The 20580-nt window shown below is 49.5% G+C and overlaps 1 protein-coding gene across 1 annotated transcript in view; it reads right to left on the reverse strand.

The window, feature by feature from the left end:
• The window catches only part of HABP4 (hyaluronan binding protein 4), a 39339-nt gene extending 34290 nt beyond the window's left edge, over window positions 1-5049 (reverse strand). Inside the window, exon 1 of the mRNA XM_040416980.1 lies at window positions 4957-5049. The gene's annotated coding sequence lies outside the window, so the exon portion shown is untranslated. The remainder of the gene's footprint in view (window positions 1-4956) is intronic.
• Between the last annotated feature and the right edge of the window lie 15531 nt (window positions 5050-20580).

Raw genomic sequence — 20580 nt, forward strand, 5'->3', positions numbered from 1 at the left:
CTGTATAGGCAGTTTTACTCCAAAAAAAAAAATTGTCTGACGCGTATGAATACGCACAAGGATTTCACTGCCATTCATGAGCGCACTAAGCGCTGTGAATGGCACAGGCAGCACAGCAATCCAATCACAAAGCTCCTCACAGTACAGAGCTTTGTTATTAGAGAGGAGGCTGCTGATTTGTCAGTATCAACAGGCTGCCGTGCCATTGGCTAATCTTCTCACACGCACTGAACACACAGCAGCAGCCTCCATTTCATCAATTATGAAGGGTGGTGTGTGCGCCGCCACCTGCGCCATTGCCAGCTGTTGAAGGAAAAGCATGGCAGGAATGGAGCCTCTGATGAGCAAAGACAATGAGAGAAGTGTCACGCTTGTGCCCAGGTGATGTCACACCAGAAGTGCCCTGCAGGCTTCTATCTGCTGCTGGGAGCTCCATGTGGAGGTTTATCAATGGAAAACTAATAGCAAAGAGGCTAAACAAAACCCTGCTTCTGGCCCTTATGTTAAATCACAGCTTTCATTTGATTGCTCCTATACCTAAAAGAATTTTAGAAACCAGCTGTTTCTCTAGATGACCTTATATTGATAGTAGTGTTAATAGAGTCTCAAAGGTTTATAAAGGTAGGGTACCAGCTTTTATAGACCCAGAGACTCTTAAAACTACAATCAATATAAGGTCATATAGAGAAACAGCTGGTTTCTAAAATTCTTTTTTTCCTTTTGGTGTTAGGTATCAGAGCAATCAAATGAAAGCTGTGATTTAACATAAGGGCCAGAAGCAAGGTTTTGTTTAGCCTCTTTGCTATTAGTTTTTCTATGCAAGTACCCTGGACCCGAGGTCTATTTTCTAGTATGGAGCACACTTTTCAGAGATCACAGAGGACTATAGGGTATATTATACTGTGCAACAGTCCGATATATTGTGTACAAGACTGTCCTATAACTGCCTCCTGTACATTCTTCCTAGACCCCACCCAGTGCCACCAGACCACTACTGCTCCCTGCCACAACCACCAGACGTCCCTGTTCAATTCTTAAAGCATTGAGTTTTGCACAGTCTGACGCACTGCGCCACCAATGATTCATACTGGGGTGGGGGGGCACACTGCGCCACCAATGATTCATACTGGGGGCTTGGGGGGGGGGGGGCGCGCACTGCGCCACCAATGAAGATGAATCTCATTTATTCATATACAGGAGGCGGGAGCTGGCTGCAGAATCACATAGCCGGCTCCCGACCTCTATGAGCGGTAGCTGCGATCCGCGGCACCTGAGAGGTTAACTACCGCGGATCGCGGCTACCGCTCATAGAGGTCGGGAGCCAGCTATGTGATTTTGCAGCCAGCTCCCGCCTCATGTTCAATTCATTGGTAGCGCAGTGGCCACAGCCCCTCCCCTTCCCATCTGTCTCTTCATTGGCAGCAGCAGCATCACAGGGGGAGGGAGACACTGCTTCCTTCCCCCCTGTGCTGATGAGGGAACACAGAGCGCTGTCAGCAGCACGATCTGTGTTCCCAATATGTTATCGGAATATCCGCAAAATAGATGCCGATAACAGTCAAAATCCTGAATATCGGCCAATTATCTCTATATACACACACACATACAAGAAAGAAAGGTTGGGCAGCACAGCTGTATAACAGGTACAGGCGGAGTGCCAACGGCTGTGGAGGCGATCCCCCGCCAAACAATAGGCTTTTCGTACTCCTCCCTCCTCAACTAAAAATACTCCTCAAAAATGGTCAGGAGTATTTTTACTCTTCCGGGAAAACATTTGTGCAAATTCTAAGGCCACATCCCATCTATTTCGGTCCTGTCGGCTGAAGCGTTTATCTTAGCCTATCGTGTGATACGACCATGATAAGCCCGGGGAACGCAGTCCATATGCATGCCGCATATGACAACGTATGATACAGCCACTCTGATTGGGGTGGGGGGTAGGTACACATGATTAGGTGAGTGCACAACAAGCGCCCTGCAGGCAGATACAAACTGGTAGTGTCAAAAATTACTATAGTTCAGTCAGTGCGGGTCTCCCTGACCATGGTCACCTGGATTCCTGGACTGTAGTCATTTGCATGAGCCCTATAACTTCTACTGAGTCCCCATAACAGTGCCCTCCACAGTACAGCAATCAGCCTCTGAGGCCAATCGCTAGGCTGTGACTCATACACAGCACTTACATCGCGCTATGTACTATTCAGTACAGGCTTCACATACAAGCCTGTACATGGCAGAAAGCCGGCACTCCCAGCGTCTACGCAGTAGTGTGCAGGCGTCAGGACCAAGGAAGGCTGAACCACAGCAGGAGCAGTCAGGTGACCGTACAGATAATGGTGGAAATACCTGCACTGCGAAGGGCAAGTACATCTGCAATATTCTTCCCTTCACAGGTTTTTTTTTCTTATGGAAGAAATCGCAAGTAGGGGCCGTAGAACCCTTTTAAGACTGATTCATATTCTTAGACTGTAAAAGTGTGACACCTAAAAAGGACCCGTCACCACCCCCGACATGACCGTTTTAATAGCTTCATGCATTCCCCATGTAATAACAATTCTGGAGCATCTATTCTTACGACTATGTTGTGCCATTCCTTTATTATTTCTACTAAAAGTTATGACTGAATTGCTAGCAGCCTGCAGTAAGGGTACAGAGGGGTGTTACCAGTTTGGGGGGGGGGGGGGGTATACCTGCACAGACTCACTATCCAATCAGTGCTGCCATTTTCAGACTATGCAGGGACACCACCCCCCGCCCCCAAATGGTAACACCCCTCTGTACCCTTACTGCAGACTGCTAGTAATACATTCATAGCTTCTAGTAGAAATAAAAGGAATGGCACAGCCTAGCGCCATAAGACTAGACGGTCCAGAATTACTACATGAGGAACGCATGAACCTACTAAAAACAGGCCTGTCAGGAGTTGTGAATGGTCCTATTTAATAAATCTGCCCTATTGTGTGCAAAATACACCAGGGGCATGGTCAGTGTGGGAAATGCAGCCGACATGGACAGAGTTTCCCAGGCCGAACAGTCATGTGAATCAGCCCTAAGGTAAGGAATCATGCTCACAAACGTATAAAGCACCATTACACTGTACACATGAAAGAGCATCACATGCAGAGTATGAGCCAAGATACACAAACTGAGCGACCGTGCGGTAGAGAAGACCCTGCACGGGTGGTCCCCGCAGAAGTTACTGAGCGCTCGCTCTGGTTCAGTATAAGCTAAAGGCTCTTACACCACACTGCAGCAAAGAAAGCCTGGGAAAAATAGTGACAGGCATGCTGATCGCTGCAGTCCGTCACCTACCTGCTAAGGTCATGGGGTGGAGAACTCATGGTTTAACCTTTGCAGTGCCTGCTGGAGAAGAGTCATGCATATTCAAGAGCAATTGCTCCAACCCACAGCCTTTCCCTAGTGGTAGTTGGGGGGGAGGGGCGCGCAGCTCTTTAGTCACACGAGGCTGCTCTCCAGCAGGCAGTGACGCCAGCCATACACATGAGAGGACTAGGACAGCGTTCACACACATGCAAGGCCAGACATGGTTGCTGTGAATAGTAGGGGAGGAGGAAACTGTTACCAAACACACTGGCAGCAGCTTAAAGGGGTTGTGTCACTTCAGCAAATAGCATTTATCATGTAGAGAAAGTTACTACAAGGCACTTACTAATGTATTGTGATTGTCCATATTGCCACCTTTGCTGGCTGGATTCATTGCAGTATATAAAGTAATGGAAAAATTAATCCTGCCAGTGAAGGAAGCAGTATGGACAATACATTAGTAAGTGCCTTGTATTAACTTTCACTACGTAGGGCTACTTTCACTCTAGTTTTTGCTGGATCCGGCCGGGTTCAGCACTCTTCCGTCACCGATAATACAACCATCTGCATCCGTTCACAATGGATCCGGATGTATTATCTTTAACATAACCAAGACGGATCACTTTTCACCACCATTGAAAGTCAATGGAGGACGGATCAGTTTTCTATTTTGTCAGAGAAAACGGATCTGTCCTCATTGACTTTCATTGTGAGTCAGAACAGATCCGTCTTGCTCCGCATCCCAGGACGGAAAGCAAACTACAACATGTTCCGGTTTGCTCTCCAGTCTAGGAACGCAACTAAATTAAATGCATTTTGGAGGATTCTGTTCAGTTATATCCCCATGGACAAGGAATGGGGACAAAACGGAAGCACTCTTTTTTCCGGTATTAAGCCCCTATGACAAATCGCAACACGGAAGACTACAACGCTAGTGTAAAAGTAGCCTAATAAATGCTGCTTGCTAAAGTGACAACCCCTTTAACCCCAAGAACAAAAGGATACAGCATGTTGAAACCCAACACGTCTGACCCTTTCCCCCATGCTGGGGGGCACTCAGGAGCCCCGCTAAACATTAGACAGCCACTGCCTCCGAACTCAGGTTTGGCAGACCAACATGTAGTGGTAAACCAGCTTAGCCTACTGTCACACTAGCGTTAATATTTTCCAGTATTGAGATCATAAGGGATCAATACCAGGAAAAAAAAAACACTTCCGTTTTGTCCTCATTAATTGTCAATGGGGACAAAAAGTAACTGAACAGAACGGAACCCTCCAGAATGCATTCCGTTCCCTTACCGAACAGCAAAAAACTGCCCTGTATCTGCCCCGCTGTCCACATCACTGCTGAAGCCATCATTCGTCATAGCACAGGCACAGCAGATTGGCCTCAGACCTTACAGGGAAGTTTCCCGGTGGGCTAATGTCCAGGGGGCCGCCTGGGCCCTCTTCCATGCCAGCCTGTGGAAGATTTTGGGGGATGTATTTTGTGGACTGCAGTATCTGGCTCTTTTGAGGTGGTATAATGTGCCACAATATAGTATTGCTGGCCCTGTCTTCCATCAGTTTGGCTCCAACTACTTTTAGTATTTCCCAGCGGCCATTATCCACTAGAGAAAGGATCATACTTACCCTGCTCCAAGCCACTCCAGTCCTGGCAAAGGCCCCAAAGGTGCACACTCCCCTTACTGGTGTGGTCACAGCATGACAACCACCATTCACGAGTGTCCCCTCCCTGCACGCAGAATGGCAGCCGCCACCATGGCTTCTAAGGGCTCCTACAAGCCGTGTCTATACACACTCTCCATTACTGAGGCCCCGGACTCCGGCAGACCCTGCTGGAGGGCAACCAGTAACGGACACAAGGCTGCATGCTGCCATAGTGCTGCCCCACGCCAGACTTTAGTGCAGCCTGCAGAGGTGCCCCCACAGGAGTGCACTGCGGAGACCCGCCACCGAGCAGCAACTGCGTCACCTCGTGTATCAGCCAGCGCCGCCAGCTTCCGAAGTGCCCCGTACTGACCCTGCACACTGCCGCCACAACTCCACCGACTCCAGCAAACCGCCACCACTTATCTCCAACCTAAATACGCAGCCAGGCACGTTAACCGCATCCTCACCGCTGCCAATCACGAGTCCGCCCCGCCTGTAGACTCCTCCTACAGGCCATCACAGAGCCACACCCCTCCGCCGGAGCTAAGGGCGCTCTCACCCAGCCAATCACATTGCACCAAGGCACCAAGCGCTCTCATGTGGCCAATCAGAGGGGTTCTAGCCCAGGTGGCAGCGTGTCCAATGAGAGCCCGTATTCATTATTAATGAGGGGGAGGTGTTGGCGCGCACGTGGGGGTGGCGGTTGGGTTGTGAATTTCTTGCAGATAGTGTGCACATGGCGGTGTGGTGGGGTTTTACGGCAGCGTTCACACTGACACAGCTCTAGTGTAGGCCAGGAAGGAATCCTAAAAGTACATAGGACCCCCTTCAGCACACCTCAGATTCAAACATCCGTAATTTGGGTCCGCAATTTGCGGACCTATTCACTTTCAATGGGGATGGAATGGATGCGAATCCGCATTTTCGGGATCCGCAATTCCGTTCCTGAAAATAAGGCTCCATTTACACATCTGCAATTCCGTTCCGCATTTTGAGGAACGGAATTGCGGACCCATTCATTTCCATCGTGTGGCCCCGATCCGGAAATGCGGACCCACACTAACGGGTCCACATTTCCGTTCCCCAAAAAAATAGAACATGAAAGTGAATGGAACATTGAAAGTGAATGGGTCCGCAAATTGCGGACCCCAATTGCGGACGTGTGAATGGACCCTAAGGGTCCATTCACACGTCCGCAATTCTGTTCTGCATTTTGCGGAACGGAATTGCAGACCCATTCATTTCTATGGGGCCGCACGATGTGCTGCCCGGATCCGGAATTGTGGATCCACACTTCCGGGTCCGCAATTTCGTTCCCGAAAAAAATAGAACATGTCCTATTCTTGTCCGCAATTGCGAACAAGATTAGGCATTTTCTATTAAGTGCCGGCAGCATTATGCCAGTGTTATCCAATACATTCCAGAACTGTAAGGGCTACATAGCATCATAAATCAATATAATGCTATGTGACCCCTGGGAGGTCAGGCCGGGAGCTACGTTGCAGACTCGCTGTTGGAGGAACGCTCATCTGCAAGGGGCCTTAAAGGGCTTCTGTCACCCCCCTAAAGTCATTAAAATCCTTATGCTGCGATTTATCAATATATAGGGCTCTTACTCATTTTCGTTCAGTAGTTTTTTCAAAAAATGGACTTTTATAATATGTAAATTACCTCTCTACCAGCAAGTAGGGCGGCTACTTGCTGGTAGCAGCCGCACCCTCCTTTCATAATGACGCCCCCTCCTCATGTTGATTGACAGGGCCAGCGAACGAGCTAGTCCTCTGGCTGGCCCTGTCTGCATTTTAAATCTCGCGCCTTTGCCGTACCGGTCTTCAGTCGACGCAGGCGCACTGATAGGAGGACGCTCGCTCGGCCGCTCCTTCCTCAGTGCGCCTGCGCCGGGTGTAGATGTGACGTCATCGGCGCAGGCGCATTGAGGAAGGAGCGGCCGAGCGAGCGTCGTCCTCTCAGTGCGTCTGCGCCGAATGAAGACCGGTATGGGCAGACGCGAGATTTTGAACGCAGACAGGGCCAGCCAGAGGACGAGCGCGTTCGCTGGCCCTGTCAATCAACATGAGGAGGGGGCGTCATTATGAAAGGAGGATGCGGCTGCTACCGGCATGCGCCGCTGTTTCCGGCATGCGCCGCTGTTTCTCGTCGTTGGCCGGCGCATGCGTAGTAGCTACCACAATGGGCATCGCACGGCATTGCAGTAGCTACTACGCATGCGCCGGCCAACGGCGAGAAACAGAGGCGAGGAGGCGGACCAGAGACACCCACAATGGGCATCGCAGTGTGCATGCCCCGGCCAAGCAATGGATAGCGCAGGCGCGGGATCTCGCTGCAGAGAAGGAGGACGCAAAGGAAGAGCGGGGCAGGCAGAGGAAGAGGCTGGGGCGGGGATATGACGAAAAGATGCAGAACAGCCTGGGCTCCAACGAGGTGAGCGCCACCCCTGGGCACTTGCGAGCCCTAATTTACATATGAATAAAAGTCCGTTTTTGCCTTGGGGGAACTTCACAAGAAAACATCAAAGGTACCATTAGAATCATAGAGTGCTATGGTAGAGCGCTATGTAAGCGGTCTATAAGGTCACAATCTGGTGACAGACTCCCTTTAAAGGGCTTGTGTCACTTCAGCAAGTGGTATTTATTATGTAGAGAAAGTTAAAGGGTTTCTACCACCAGAAATACTGTTATGTAGCTGACTGACATAGCGATGTGCTAATGTCAGCACTACATAACAGTATGTTTTTTACCTTTCTCCCTGCAGCCGTTTTTGTAAAATAAGCCTCTAATATGAGCCTCTAGGTGCTATGTGGACGTAAAATCAGCACCTAGAGGCTCCGTCTACTCGCGCTTTATCCTGCCCAGGTCCCCTGTTCTGCCCGCCCCGCTCCTCTTGATTGATGCCACGGTCCACCGCATCATTGACGAAATCCTGCGCCTGCGCCGTTCACTTCTGTCTTCGGCGCAGTGAGTGAAGGCCGCTCTCCTGATGCCGGCTTCCTCACTGTGACGTAGTCGGTGCAGGCGCAGTGAGGAATCAGGCACCAGGAGCGCATCATTCACTCACTGCGCAGAAACCAGAAGTGAATGGCGCAGGCGCCGGGATTTCGTCAACGATGCGGTGGACCGTGGCATCAATCAGGAGGAGCCTCTAGGTGCTGATTTTACGCCCACATAGCACCTAAACTCCTAGAGGCTCATTAGCATATTATAAAAGTGCTTATTTTACAAAAACGGCTGCAGGGACAAATGTTAGAAACATACTGTTATGTAGTGCTGACATTAGCGCATCGCTATGTCAGTCAGCTACATAACAGTATTTCTGGTGGTAGAAACCCTTTAAAGGGAACCTGTCACCTGGATTTTGGGTATAGAGCTGAGGACATGGGTTGCTAGATGGCCGCTAGCACATCCGCAATACCCAGTCCCCATAGCTCTCTGTGCTTTTATTGTGTCAAAAAAACGATTTTATAGATATGTAAATTAACCTTAGATGAGTCCTGTCTCCTCCAGCCCTACCTTCAGCACCCTGCCTGGTCATACAAGAGAATACAGCGCTAGATGCCAGCCCTACCTTCAGCACCCTGCCTGGTCATACAAGAGAATACAGCGCTAGAAGCCAGCCCTACCTTCAGCACTCTGCCTGGTCATACAAGAGGATACAGCGCTAGATGCCAGCCCTACCTTCAGCACTCTGCCTGGTCATACAAGAGAATACAGCGCTAGATGCCAGCCCTACCTTCAGCACCCTGCCTGGTCATACAAGAGGATACAGCGCTAGATGCCAGCCCTACCTTCAGCACTCTGCCTGGTCATACAAGAGAATACAGCACTAGATGCCAGCCCTACCTTCAGCACTCTGCCTGGTCATACAAGAGAATACAGCGCTAGAAGCCAGCCCTACCTTCAGCACCCTGCCTGGTCATACAAGAGAATACAGCGCTAGAAGCCAGCCCTACCTTCAGCACTCTGCCTGGTCATACAAGAGGATACAGCGCTAGATGCCAGCCCTACCTTCAGCACCCTGCCTGGTCATACAAGAGGATACAGCGCTAGATGCCAGCCCTACCTTTAGCACCCTGGCTGGTCATACAAGAGAATACAGCGCTAGAAGCTAGCCCTACCTTCAGCACCCTGCCTGGTCATACAAGAGAATACAGCGCTAGAAGCCAGCCCTACCTTCAGCACTCTGCCTGGTCATACAAGAGAATACAGCGCTTGAAGCCATCCCTACCTTCAGCACCCTGCCTGGTCATACAAGAGAATACAGCGCTAGATGCCAGTCCTACCTTCAGCACCCTGCCTGGTCATACAAGAGGATACAGCGCTAGATGCCAGCCCTACCTTCAGCACTCTGCCTGGTCATACAAGAGAATACAGCGCTTGAAGCCAGCCCTACCTTCAGCACTCTGCCTGGTCATACAAGAGAATACAGCGCTAGATGCCAGTCCTACCTTCAGCACCCTGCCTGGTCATACAAGAGGATACAGCGCTAGATGCCAGCCCTACCTTTAGCACCCTGGCTGGTCATGCAAGAGAATACAGCGCTAGAAGCTAGCCCTACCTTCAGCACCCTGCCTGGTCATACAAGAGAATACAGCGCTAGAAGCCAGCCCTACCTTCAGCACCCTGCCTGGTCATACAAGAGAATACAGCACTAGATGCCAGCCCTACCTTCAGCACCCTGCCTGGTCATACAAGAGAATACAGCGCTAGATGCCAGCCCTACCTTCAGCACCCTGGCTGGTCATACAAGAGAATACAGCGCTAGATGCCAGCCCTACCTTCAGCACCCTGCCTGGTCATACAAGAGAATACAGCGCTAGACGCCAGCCCTACCTTCAGCACTCTGCCTGGTCATACAAGTGAATACAGCGCTAGATGCCAGCCCTACCTTCAGCACCCTGCCTGGTCATACAAGAGGATACAGCGCTAGATGCCAGCCCTACCATCAGCACTCTGCCTGGTCATACAAGAGAATACAGCACTAGATGCCAGCCCTACCTTCAGCACCCTGCCTGGTCATACAAGAGAATACAGCGCTAGAAGCCAGCCCTACCTTCAGCACCCTGGCTGGTCATACAAGAGAATACAGAGCTAGAAGCCAGCCCTACCTTCAGCACCCTGGCTGGTCATACAAGAGAATACAGCGCTAGATGCCAGCCCTACCTTCAGCACCCTGGCTGGTCATACAAGAGAATACAGCGCTAGATGCCAGCCCTACCTTCAGCACCCTGCCTGGTCATACAAGAGAATACAGCGCTAGATGCCAGCCCTGCCGTCAGCACTCTGCCTGGTCATACAAGAGAATACAGCACTAGATGCCAGCCCTACCTTCAGCACCCTGCCTGGTCATACAAGAGATTACAGCGCTAGATGCCAGCCCTACCTTCAGCACTCTGCCTGGTCATACAAGAGAATACAGCGCTAGAAGCCAGCCCTACCTTCAGCACCCTGCCTGGTCATACAAGAGAATACAGCGCTAGATGCCAGCCCTACCGTCAGCACTCTGCCTGGTCATACAAGAGAATACAGCGCTAGAAGCCAGCCCTACCTTCAGCACTCTGCCTGGTCATACAAGAGAATACAGCGCTAGAAGCCAGCCCTACCTTCAGCACCCTGCCTGGTCATACAAGAGGATACAGAGCTAGATGCCAGCCCTACCTTCAGCACCCTGCCTGGTCATACAAGAGAATACAGCGCTAGAAGCCAGTCCTACCTTCAGCACCCTGCCTGGTCATACAAGAGGATACAGAGCTAGATGCCAGCCCTACCTTCAGCACCCTGCCTGGTCATACAAGAGGATACAGCGCTAGATGCCAGCCCTACCTTCAGCACCCTGCCTGGTCATACAAGAGAATACAGCGCTAGAAGCCAGCTGTCACGGCTGTGTCATGGTCTGGTGGTAGTGGACAGTGACACTTGTGCCATGTATGCTTATTGTTGGTGGCAATGTGTTGTTTTAGCATGTGTGGTCACTTCCCCTTTTAGTCTGGTGTTCCTTCCCATTTTGGTGTGTACGGGGTTAAGGTGTGTGCAAGGTGGAGCTGGGTGTGTTTCTTCTTATGTTGGAGTTGTGAGTAGGAGGACAGTTGTTTGCCTTTGTATGAGAAGGAGCTTTGCTCCTCTCTGGATGAGTCACCTGTCCGTGACAGCCTCCTTGTGGAACATCAAGGTCTTTAGCGATGTCTCCCTAGGTTTTCCTCCTTGTTTTCTACCTTACCTGTTGTTATGTTTGGTGTGGGTTTGTTTTGGGGATTTGTTGTCATGTCTAGTTTGGTGTTCTATGTCTGGTATAATGCCCGGCATGGTTTCTAGACATCCCCCCGTTTGTCTGTACCTCCGGTGAGGGTGTCCCAGGGGTTCTTCAGAGCGGGAACCACAAGTCAGAAAGCAGTAGTTGTTCCACCCAGTCGTTGTGGCAGGTAAGGCTACTTTCACACTCGTGTTTTGGGCGGATCTGTCATGGATCTGCAAAAACTGATCCGTTACAATAATACAACCACATGCATCCGTCATGAACGGATCCGTTTGTATTATCTGTAACATAGCCAAGATGGATCCGTCATGAACTCCATTGAAAGTCAATGGGGGACTGATCCGTTTTCTATTGTGCCAGATTGTGTCAGAGAAAACGGATCCGTCCCCATTGACTTACATTGTGTGCCAGGACGGATCCGTTTGGCTCAGTTTCGTCAAGTGGACAGCAAAAGGCTGCAGGCAGTATTTTGGTGTCCGCCTCAAGAGCGGAATGGAGACTGATCTGAGGCAAACTGATGCATTCTGAGCGGATCCTTTTCCATTCAGAATGCATTAGGGCAAAACTGATCAGTTTTGGACCGCTTGTGAGAGCCCATGACGGATCTCACAAACGGAAAGCCAAAATGTGAGTGTGAAAGTAGCCTTAGTGCTGTTGTTCCAGTGCATGTCCTTTTGCACTGGGCTCTTACCTGCTGCTATGTGTTTTGCTTGCTGTCTTCTCCTTCCTAGTTGCTAGGCCTGTGTGAGACTCCGGTTCATCCGTGTCGTGGATGAACCGATCGTCTCCTAGCCCTGACATTATTACAAGGGATCTCGAGGGCTAGTAGGGCCCGAGGTTCCGGGTATGAGCCCTCCCACCATCAGGGTTGGCTCATACAGTCAGGAGGTCAGGGATTGTATTTAGGGATGCATAAGAGGTGTCCTGCTCCCTTATCCTGGTATTCAGGCCTAGTTGCTTTCCCCAATTCCCCATATTGTGCGGTGGGGGGTTTCCCCCACTCCCCACCGTGACACCAGCCCTACCTTCAGCACTCGGCCTGGTCATACAAGAGAATACAGCGCTAGAAGCCATCCCTACCTTCAGCACCCTGCCTGGTCATACAAGAGGATACAGCGCTAGATGCTTCTTACATCCACTGACTAATGAAGACATTCTCTTCCCTCATTTTTTTCATTTGGAAAAGAATGCCATGACAACATTCGGGGTTGTCAGCCATCCATAAATCTATGGACAGTCTGCAAAAGGCTACATGCACACGACCACTGTGTGTTTTGCGGTCTGCAAACCGCGGATCTGCAAAACACGGATGGCGTCCGTGTGCGTTCCGCAATTTGCGGAACGGCACAGATAGCCTTTAATATAACTGCCTATTCTTGTCCGCAAAGCGCGGACAAGAATAGGAGAGGTTATATTTTTTTGCGGACCACGGAACGGAGCAACTTGAACAAATTGAAGTGAATGGGTCCGTACCCGAGCCGCAAAAACTGCGGCTCGGATGCGGACCAGAACAACGGTCGTGTGCATGAGGCCAAAACCAGGTGTTTTTTTCTGCCATTGGTAGTGTGCAAACGAGGAATGAGGAGGGGAACAGACCAGAGGCTGAGCACCAGGGCAAGGACATCAGGATGCCAAGAGGAGGTCAGGGAAACCTACAAGCGGTGCTGTCATTGACTGATTCCTAATATCACAACAGAAACAACCGGTGGAACCATATATCAATAAAATAACTTTATTAAGTAGTACATATATAAAGATCAGGAGAAAAATAAGGCGAGTTGGAAAAAGATACAAAGAAAAGCGAGGGGCAAAACCTCACTGAATAGCCACGTCCACCATATGCCCCGCAATATGATATAATAATGCCAAACATATAGCTATATTAAAATCCCTATATGAATCATGGATGGTACAGAGAATCATTAAGCTTCTACTGAACAGAGAGTGCATTACGTCTCTACTGAACAAAAAAGATAAATCAAGACTACCAAATAAGGAGTCAAAATAAATGATTCTTGCAAAAAACAGACAATATAGGTTTGATGCAAGAAACAAAATATACTGACCATACATAGACCAGGGGTATACCATAGAGTGCAAATGTAATGTTGGAAAATAGAAAGACACCGACCTCAAAGGAAAAACCAAGGTAGGTATAGACACTATGGCATAAATTGGTATATCCACAGTCCAGTCATCCAATGAACATACCCTGGGACATGGTTGAAGCAGTAGAGGCATAGAGCCCCACGCGCACAACCTCGACGCGCGCTTCACCCTGAAGGCTTCGTCCTGACGAACACTCTCCACCTATATGAACAAAACATATGGGAAATTATTAAAATCAATTTAAAAACAGTTTTCATACTAATCACCTAGAAAATCCTATTGACGAAGATACATTATTCAATGCCACTTACATTAAACTCTATGTTCAATCCATACGGTTGCAGTGATCTCAAAGTAAAAATCCATTTTAATTCTTTCTTCCTCAAAATCATGTCCCTGTCACCTCCCATGTGTTTTGTTCATATAGGTGGAGGGTTTTCGGCGCTGGACCCTTATCATGCATGAAGATATATGGTTGGCGATCTGCAAAATCAGCATATTATGTAGGCTACAGTTATCTTCATGATTATATTCCTCTATATTTGTTTGAGAATTTAGAGCACTGCATAGTGGAGAGTCCGTGACCTATATGATATGATTTTGTTGATGATCCCCCATGACAACGTGAGGTCACATGAGTTGGTAAGCGTGAGGATTTCAGCAGGAACTGCGGGTTGCGATCATGTGATACTGTGGAGGGGATCACTGCATGTAAATGCAGTAGTCTCCTTCACTGACGAGAAGGCGATTGTTGGGAAGGAATTGAGCAGTGTAAAGGGGCCTAATCTGACAGCAGCCATGTTAATTTCACTACTGGTTGCCCCCTAAACTAAATAAGCCATTATAAATCATTTAATCCCTTAGTGACCACTCATACGTGTTTTTACGGCGTTCACTAAGGGGCCTTGGGCTGGAGCGTTGTCTTTTTACGGTGGAAAAGGCTAGCTCTACAAAAAAGCGCAGGAGCTCCCTGCCCGCAGCTACCAGAGATAGCTGTGGGCAGTGATCAGAGACCGTGACAAGCGGTCTCTGATCACGTGATCGCCGTGATGATCACCAAAAATGCCAGCAGTGGAGCTGCCGGCAGTAAACTTTCTCCCTCCTCTCATGTAAGAGAGGAGGGAGAAAGTCTCCGGTGCAAGGATAGGGTCCCCCAGCTTCCTGATAAGGGAAAGCTGGGTCCCGATCCTCATCCCACCCCCCCAGTACCTCAACAAAGATGGCGGTGGCCCGGCGCATGCGCAACTATATGCCGGCTACCGCCGCCCCCGTAATAGTTCTCTCTCCGCAGAAAAGGAGAGAGTGTATACAAGGACGCCCCGATCGGGTCCCCCAGCACCCCGATCGGGGTAATATGGCGCCTAATTAGGTTTTAAAAAAGTTTAATAAAGGGCCTACCAATAAAATAAAACAAACAAACCAAATGGTGCAGACATGCGCACTGGCTACTGGGCTGAAGATCTGCCTTCAGCACAGTAACCATCGGGGACCATTACTATTGGTCCCTGATCATGTGGTCTCCATGATAACCCTATCTTGGAGATCACATCCATTATATTTACTAACACAGCCAGGACATGGGCTGTGCTTCTCTCTCCCTCAGTGCAGTTGTTCTGTGAGGAGAGAGAGAGATCAGACTTCTGTCCTGGCTGTGCGATTTACTGTGGAAAAAAGAAAAATCTATTTATAAACTGTCCGTTCGTAACTGGCGGTCAGTGGGCATCCGTCATTAGGCGTATATTAGGGACGGTCAGTTACTTTCATTAGGGACCCTGTGTGCGTCTGTCACTGAAGGTCAGTGGGCATCTGTCACTGTCCATCTGTCACTGGTGGTCAGGGGGCATCTGTCACTGTCCATTTGTTAGTCGGTCAGTGGGCATCTGTTAGGCCTCTTTCACACGAGCATGACAGATTGTCTCCGGAGGCGTTCCGGGTGCATTAAGTGAAACTCGCACCATTTTGCAAGCAAATTTAGTCAGTTTTTGCCGCGCGAATGCAATGTGTTTTGATACGTTTTTCACGCGCGTGATAAAAAAACCCTGAAGGTTTACATACAACATCACTTAGCAACCATCAGTGAAAAACGCATTGCATCCGCACTTGCTTGCGGATGCAATACGTTTTTCACTGAAGCCCCATTCACTTCTATGGGGCCAGGGCTGCGTGAAAAATGCAGAATATAGAACATGCTGAACTGATGCTTGAAAAAAATCGCTCATGTATAGAGTTGAGCGAACACCTGGATGTTCGGGTTCGAGAAGTTCGGCCGAACTTCCCGGAAATGTTCGGGTTCGGGATCCGAACCCGACCCGAACTTCGTCCCGAACCCCACTGAAGTCAATGGGGACCCGAACTTTTCGGCACTAAAAAGGCTGTAAAACAGCCCAGGAAAGAGCTAGAGGGCTGCAAAAGGCAGCAACATGTAGGTAAATCCCCTGAAAACAAATGTGGATAGGGAAATGAATTAAAATAAAAAATTAACCAATATCAATTGAAGAGAGGTCCCATAGCAGAGAATCTGGCTTCACGTCAGCAGAGAATCAGTCTCTTCATGCCATAGCAGAGAATCTGGCTTCACGTCACCCACCACTGTAACAGTCCATTGTCATATATTTAGGCCCCGGCACCCAGGCAGAGGAGAGAGGTCCCGTAACAGAGAATCTGGCTTCATGTCAGCAGAGAATCAGTCTTCATGTCATAGCAGAGAATCATGCTTTACGTCACCCAACACTGGAACAGTCCATTGTCAGATATTTAGGCCCAGGCACCCAGGCAGAGGAGAGAGGTCCCGTAACAGAGAATCTGGCTTCATGTCAGCAAAGAATCAGTCTTCATGTCATAGCAGAGAATCAGGCTTCACGTCACCCACCACTGGAACAGGCCACTGTCAGATATTTTTAGGCCCCGGCACCCAGACAGAGGAGAGAGGTCCCATAACAGAGATTCAGGCTTCATGTCAGCAGAGAATCAGTCTGCATGTCATAGCAGAGAATCATGCTTTACGTCACCCAACACTGGAACAGTCCATTGTCAGATATTTAGGCCCAGGCACCCAGGCAGAGGAGAGAGGTCCCGTAACAGAGAATCTGGCTTCATGTCAGCAGAGAATCAGTCTGCATGTCCTAGCAGAGAATCATGCTTTACGTCACCCAACACTGGAACAGTCCATTGTCAGATATTTAGGCCCAGGCACCCAGGCAGAGGAGAGAGGTCCCGTAACAGAGAATCTGGCTTCATGTCAGCAGAGAATCAGTCTGCATGTCCTCGCAGAAAATCATGCTTTACGTCACCCAACACTGGAACAGTCCATTGTCAGATATTTAGGCCCAGGCACCCAGGCAGAGGAGTGAGGTCCCGTAACAGAGAATCTGGCTTCATGTCAGCAAAGAATCAGTCTTCATGTCATAGCAGAGAATCAGGCTTCACATCACCCACCACTGGAACAGGCCACTGTCAGATATTTTTAGGCCCCGGCACCCAGACAGAGGAGAGAGGTCCCATAACAGAGATTCAGGCTTCATGTCAGCAGAGAATCAGTCTGCATGTCATAGCAGAGAATCATGCTTTACGTCACCCAACACTGGAACAGTCCATTGTCAGATATTTAGGCCCAGGCACCCGGGCAGAGGAGAGAGGTCCCGTAACAGAGAATCTGGCTTCATGTCAGCAGAGAATCAGTCTGCAAGTCCTAGCAGAGAATCATGCTTTACGTCACCCAACACTGGAACAGTCCATTGTCATATATTTAGGCCCAGGCACCCAGGCAGAGGAGAGAGGTCCCGTAACAGAGAATCTGGCTTCATGTCAGCAGAGAATTAGTCTTCATGTCATAGCAGAGAATCAGGCTTCACATCACCCACCACTGGAACAGGCCACTGTCAGATATTTTTAGGCCCCGGCACCCAGACAGAGGAGAGAGGTCCCATAACAGAGATTCAGGCTTCATGTCAGCAGAGAATCAGTCTGCATGTCATAGCAGAGAATCATGCTTTACGTCACCCAACACTGGAACAGTCCATTGTCAGATATTTAGGCCCAGGCAGAGGAGAGAGGTCCCGTAACAGAGAATCTGGCTTCATGTCAGCAAAGAATCAGTCTTCATGTCATAGCAGAGAATCAGGCTTCACGTCACCCACCACTGGAACAGGCCACTGTCAGATATTTTTAGGCCCCGGCACCCAGACAGAGGAGAGAGGTCCCATAACAGAGATTCAGGCTTCATGTCAGCAGAGAATCAGTCTGCATGTCATAGCAGAGAATCATGGTTCACGTCACCCAACACTGGAACAGTCCATTGTCAGATATTTAGGCCCAGGCACCCAGGCAGAGGAGAGAGGTCCCGTAACAGAGAATCTGGCTTCATGTCAGCAAAGAATCAGTCTTCATGTCATAGCAGAGAATCAGGCTTCACGTCACCCACCACTGGAACAGGCCACTGTCAGATATTTTTAGGCCCCGGCACCCAGACAGAGGAGAGAGGTCCCATAACAGAGATTCAGGCTTCATGTCAGCAGAGAATCAGTCTGCATGTCATAGCAGAGAATCATGCTTTACGTCACCCAACACTGGAACAGTCCATTGTCAGATATTTAGGCCCAGGCACCCAGGCAGAGGAGAGAGGTCCCATAACAGAGAATCTGGCTTCATGTCAGCAGAGAATCAGTCTGCATGTCCTAGCAGAGAATCATGCTTTACGTCACCCAACACTGGAACAGTCCATTGTCAGATATTTAGGCCCAGGCACCCAGGCAGAGGAGAGAGGTCCCGTAACAGAGAATCTGGCTTCATGTCAGCAAAGAATCAGTCTTCATGTCATAGCAGAGAATCAGGCTTCACGTCACCCACCACTGGAACAGGCCACTGTCAGATATTTTTAGGCCCCGGCACCCAGACAGAGGAGAGAGGTCCCATAACAGAGATTCAGGCTTCATGTCAGCAGAGAATCAGTCTGCATGTCATAGCAGAGAATCATGCTTCACGTCACCCAACACTGGAACAGTCCATTGTCAGATATTTAGGCCCAGGCACCCAGGCAGAGGAGAGAGGTCCCGTAACAGAGAATCTGGCTTCATGTCAGCAGAGAATCAGTCTGCATGTCCTAGCAGAGAATCATGCTTTACGTCACCCAACACTGGAACAGTCCATTGTCAGATATTTAGGCCCAGGCACCCAGGCAGAGGAGAGAGGTCCCGTAACAGAGAATCTGGCTTCATGTCAGCAGAGAATCAGTCTGCATGTCCTCGCAGAAAATCATGCTTTACGTCACCCAACACTGGAACAGTCCATTGTCAGATATTTAGGCCCAGGCACCCAGGCAGAGGAGTGAGGTCCCGTAACAGAGAATCTGGCTTCATGTCAGCAAAGAATCAGTCTTCATGTCATAGCAGAGAATCAGGCTTCACATCACCCACCACTGGAACAGGCCACTGTCAGATATTTTTAGGCCCCGGCACCCAGACAGAGGAGAGAGGTCCCATAACAGAGATTCAGGCTTCATGTCAGCAGAGAATCAGTCTGCATGTCCTAGCAGAGAATCATGCTTTACGTCACCCAACACTGGAACAGTCCATTGTCATATATTTAGGCCCAGGCACCCAGGCAGAGGAGAGAGGTCCCGTAACAGAGAATCTGGCTTCATGTCAGCAGAGAATTAGTCTTCATGTCATAGCAGAGAATCAGGCTTCACATCACCCACCACTGGAACAGGCCACTGTCAGATATTTTTAGGCCCCGGCACCCAGACAGAGGAGAGAGGTCCCATAACAGAGATTCAGGCTTCATGTCAGCAGAGAATCAGTCTGCATGTCATAGCAGAGAATCATGCTTTACGTTACCCAACACTGGAACAGTCCATTGTCAGATATTTAGGCCCAGGCAGAGGAGAGAGGTCCCGTAACAGAGAATCTGGCTTCATGTCAGCAAAGAATCAGTCTTCATGTCATAGCAGAGAATCAGGCTTCACGTCACCCACCACTGGAACAGGCCACTGTCAGATATTTTTAGGCCCCGGCACCCAGACAGAGGAGAGAGGTCCCATAACAGAGATTCAGGCTTCATGTCAGCAGAGAATCAGTCTGCATGTCATAGCAGAGAATCATGGTTCACGTCACCCAACACTGGAACAGTCCATTGTCAGATATTTAGGCCCAGGCACCCAGGCAGAGGAGAGAGGTCCCGTAACAGAGAATCTGGCTTCATGTCAGCAAAGAATCAGTCTTCATGTCATAGCAGAGAATCAGGCTTCACGTCACCCACCACTGGAACAGGCCACTGTCAGATATTTTTAGGCCCCGGCACCCAGACAGAGGAGAGAGGTCCCATAACAGAGATTCAGGCTTCATGTCAGCAGAGAATCAGTCTGCATGTCATAGCAGAGAATCATGCTTTACGTCACCCAACACTGGAACAGTCCATTGTCAGATATTTAGGCCCAGGCACCCAGGCAGAGGAGAGAGGTCCCATAACAGAGAATCTGGCTTCATGTCAGCAGAGAATCAGTCTGCATGTCCTAGCAGAGAATCATGCTTTACGTCACCCAACACTGGAACAGTCCATTGTCAGATATTTAGGCCCAGGCACCCAGGCAGAGGAGAGAGGTCCCGTAACAGAGAATCTGGCTTCATGTCAGCAAAGAATCAGTCTTCATGTCATAGCAGAGAATCAGGCTTCACGTCACCCACCACTGGAACAGGCCACTGTCAGATATTTTTAGGCCCCGGCACCCAGACAGAGGAGAGAGGTCCCATAACAGAGATTCAGGCTTCATGTCAGCAGAGAATCAGTCTGCATGTCATAGCAGAGAATCATGCTTCACGTCACCCAACACTGGAACAGTCCATTGTCAGATATTTAGGCCCAGGCAGAGGAGAGAGGTCCCGTAACAGAGAATCTGGCTTCATGTCAGCAGAGAATCAGTCTGCATGTCCTAGCAGAGAATCATGCTTTACGTCACCCAACACTGGAACAGTCCATTGTCAGATATTTAGGCCCAGGCACCCAGGCAGAGGAGAGAGGTCCCGTAACAGAGAATCTGGCTTCATGTCAGCAGAGAATCAGTCTTCATGTCATAGCAGAGAATCAGGCTTCACATCACCCACCACTGGAACAGGCCACTGTCAGATATTTTTAGGCCCCGGCACCCAGACAGAGGAGAGAGGTCCCATAACAGAGATTCAGGCTTCATGTCAGCAGAGAATCAGTCTGCATGTCATAGCAGAGAATCATGCT

The sequence above is a fragment of the Bufo bufo genome, chromosome 2, assembly GCF_905171765.1.
Source record: "Bufo bufo chromosome 2, aBufBuf1.1, whole genome shotgun sequence".
In the NCBI taxonomy this organism is placed as follows: domain Eukaryota; kingdom Metazoa; phylum Chordata; class Amphibia; order Anura; family Bufonidae; genus Bufo; species Bufo bufo.